This window comes from Schistocerca nitens, chromosome 7 (genome assembly GCF_023898315.1).
Source record: "Schistocerca nitens isolate TAMUIC-IGC-003100 chromosome 7, iqSchNite1.1, whole genome shotgun sequence".
NCBI classification, from domain to species: Eukaryota; Metazoa; Arthropoda; class Insecta; order Orthoptera; family Acrididae; genus Schistocerca; species Schistocerca nitens.
The window spans coordinates 481,770,474-481,774,192 of NC_064620.1; positions in this window are offsets into that span (position 1 = coordinate 481,770,474).

Sequence of the window (3,719 nt, forward strand, 5' to 3'; positions counted from 1 at the left end):
GTTATAACTCAGCGCATTACATGAACTACACCCGTCGCGCTATTATATGACACACATGTACCTAGCAAAATTAAAATAATTTTTATACGCGATGCACAGTCCCGTCTAACCACTTTCACAGTGTCCAGTACGTAGCAAAAGTCAACCGTTCTGAGATTAGTTCAACTCAGATGAGATACTATTTTTGCGAACTTGGGTAGACTCTTGCGATCGGAAATGACTGGAAGAGTGAATAACACCAGCTAACACCCATGGTTTATGTGTAAACACAAGGTAACAGTATTACCACTTTCAAACCTACTCACAATGTATACGTGACGGCTTCAGTTATGTAACTTACTATCAAAAGTACTGATTTAATGGCAATTCTATTATTTTGCAAAGGCGCTCAAAAACCCTTTTAACTCCTGTAGCTACTCTCAATAGAAAACCACCATAATTAATGTAAAGTCGTACCTTCGTACGTTAATACGACGTAATTCAGTTTAATAAATTCAGAAAAATGTTAAGGTATCGTCGGTTTCTTCTCAAATATTATTACTGACTGCGAATATATGGACACCCTTGTTAAAATAATTTAAATTAAATTGCTGTAATCCCTTTTGCATGTAGTTACTCCTTTACTCTTGTTGTTTATCGTAAAAACAGGTCTTTTCCTTTCTTAACTCGAAGATAAAATAAACTTTCACATACAGATGCTACTACTACATAAATAGCGGTTTTGGTGTGGAAATTATATTACTGAAACATTAACGATAATTTTATTCCACTTTTTTATCTCCGCTTCTGAGTTTCTTTCTGTTAAATATGACTTCTTCTAATAAATTTCAGGGTTTTCTCTTTTTTATATAACGCGAGTTCACATGACGTAAGACAAAGCATAATAAATACCTTTGGTTCAAAATACTATTTTACGTCAGACTCATTCGCAAACGCTTTCTCATATGCACACCTCAATCAGAAACTGCTCCACTCACACAACGACATTAGGAGGCAAACTTTTATGTTTTTCTCTCTTTAGCCAGTATCGTCTCACTTCTTTTATAATTTATTGGTAAAATTCAATTCCCAATACAGTTTCTGAATATAGGTATGATCTAGTGACAGGAAAACTATGTCCACTCGAACGAGACAAGGAAAAGGAAAAAAAAGGAAAAACCTACGTGTCACAGCCACTTTAAATACTTCAATGTAATGGTAATTCAAGGCACAACCACTTCAGATGTTGACGATAGGTAGTCCCACTAATTCGATCAAATTACGAAAGTCACTCGTCACGGATCTTTTCAGTAGTCTTAAAATGGTTACACAGTGCCTCGTAATGTGGTTCCCTCTTTTCTGACTGTCAGTTCCTTTTGCTGACGTGTTAGTGTAGATGACAAACTTCATGTAACACGCTGCGAGCAGCAGGCAAAATAAGACACAGTTCCATGTTTTTGAATCACTAGCGACTGTCAAACAAAATACAAATTACATCGAGACCCCCACTCGGGAACCATAATAATTCTACAACCACCAAATACACGAACTCAATCATCTCAGAGTCAGCCAGCAGTTTCGCTAACACCCTTTCACGGTGCTGTAAGACCCCCAAAGTCCAAATTAACTAATTTTCACTGAAATAATCCAGCCTCACAAATACACGTCTTACTGCACCAGTTCCTCGCTCAAATAGGCGATCTCACTAAGCGACGTAATTGCATTCGCGGCTTAATTAATCAAATTCTACATGCGGAACCTGACGGTTAGGAACACTACTAAATTTCCTAAACCGTACAAATTTCGGAACGAGCTGACCGTGACCTCTCTCAGCAGTTATAATTATTGATCCGGGCAACTGTTACCAATATTATCTCTCGTCGGACTATCTGGTGCGTCCTATGGCAAAATGGGGACTCAACTACCTGTCTGACAGTGTCAAAACACACAGACGACATGCAACGATTTTTTGACTTCACAATAATATTCACATTGTAGAAAATAGCTCTCGCAACGTCGTATAGCGACCAGATATCTGCGATGGTGGACTGTCTGCGTACTCTGCCGTCACCGCTGCCCAGTCTCCCCTTTGCTGCAACGTTTATGGGTTTTGCAGCCGTTTGGCGATCTGCATGTCTACAACACATACACAAAAATGCTTAGGCAAAATTACAATATGACTACATTATGTATTTCTTCTCTATAATTCACGTGACTTGGCACATATGTGTAGGCGAACAACGTCTTTTAATGCACATCAAATTTGACACAGTACACAGTATGTTTACAAAAACTATCAACAGCCTGTTACCACCAAAGTGCCTGCAGCTTCTTATCAGTGTGAAGTGTGGAACAAAACTTTTTGTTGGTTGGTTTGTGGGGGTTGAAGGGACCAGACTAAAACTTTTTGTCTTAAAATAATTTGTATCGCCACCAAAGCAATATACATGCTTTGCAGGAAGGGGCGTTGTGCTTGTGTACGTTGTGCTCATTTGAAAGTAGTTAGGAGCGGGTTTGGATAGATCATTTACAAACTGCTCATGAAATTCACCTGAATTCCGAATATCTGCAATTCTCAACTAAAGATGAGTTTTTACAGTGGGAAGAAGACACTGAACGTACAACACATTCAAAGTTGGTTAAAATGCTTGGGCCTACTAGTTCTACACATTGTTACGGTTGCCATCGGTCAGGTAACTTCATCTCCAAAGGTAAAGGCACAAGACATCTTACATTGATGGGCAGCAACAAAATGAATGGAAAGCGCGCTGCACAGAGGAAAGTAACTGTACGCGAAGGTGGAGCATCCAAAGCACATTTTATGTTGACGCACGTTAGTCACAAGCAATATTTAAGCCATCTGCCGCTGAGTCAATAAGAGCGGGGAACCTTAGCAACAGATATTGCAGTGGGACTTCCGTATGACAAAGTTATGGATAACGTACATGCAACTTTGCAAGATTTAAATTTGGACAGAATCCATTTGACAACTAAGAAAGGCTTATATAATATTGTAGCAAGTTATAACCTCTCCTCAAAGTTGGTCAGGCATCAACATGATGCAATCGGTGTTGATGCTTGAGTAAATAAACGTACGAAAGTGAGAATCCGAGTGTGTTGTTCTATGCTTTAAGCATATTTTTACAGTATATAAAATCACAGATTGGATCTTGGCAGAGGTTGCGTGGAACAGGACAGTGGGAGCTCCTAAGATGAGACTTTATTATACCTGGCATGTGGACAGAGCGTGAAAAACTAATATAAGAGGATAGCTGCAGATCTATGTAAAAGAAATGTGGCGTACCAGCTCACTAAATCAGTGTTAATGTTGAGATATGTAAATAAGTTTGAGGAATCACTGCAAAAAGAACTGCAGAAGCTCGGTAGTGACTCTGACACATCAGAATTCGCTTCATGCTTCAAGACACACTATGAGCGAACCAGGAGTGTTGGGCCTACTGTCATAGAATATTTGCTGGTCTAAACACCAACATGCGTGTGGAGAGTATGTGTAAGACGTTAAAGGAAATACGTGTAAATGTAAGAGGACAAAGGTATCTCTACACTGATGTCACTTGTTACACCCAAGATGTTTGATTGGCTTACAAGGAATGTAAAAGGGGAGGTTACGGAGTTCAGGGCTTTTGTTGTAAACACAAAACTAGTTTGTAAATGGACAATGATCTCATTACTAACGTAGGCAGTGGCTAGGAAGTACCATGAACAAAGTCTTCAAAGGT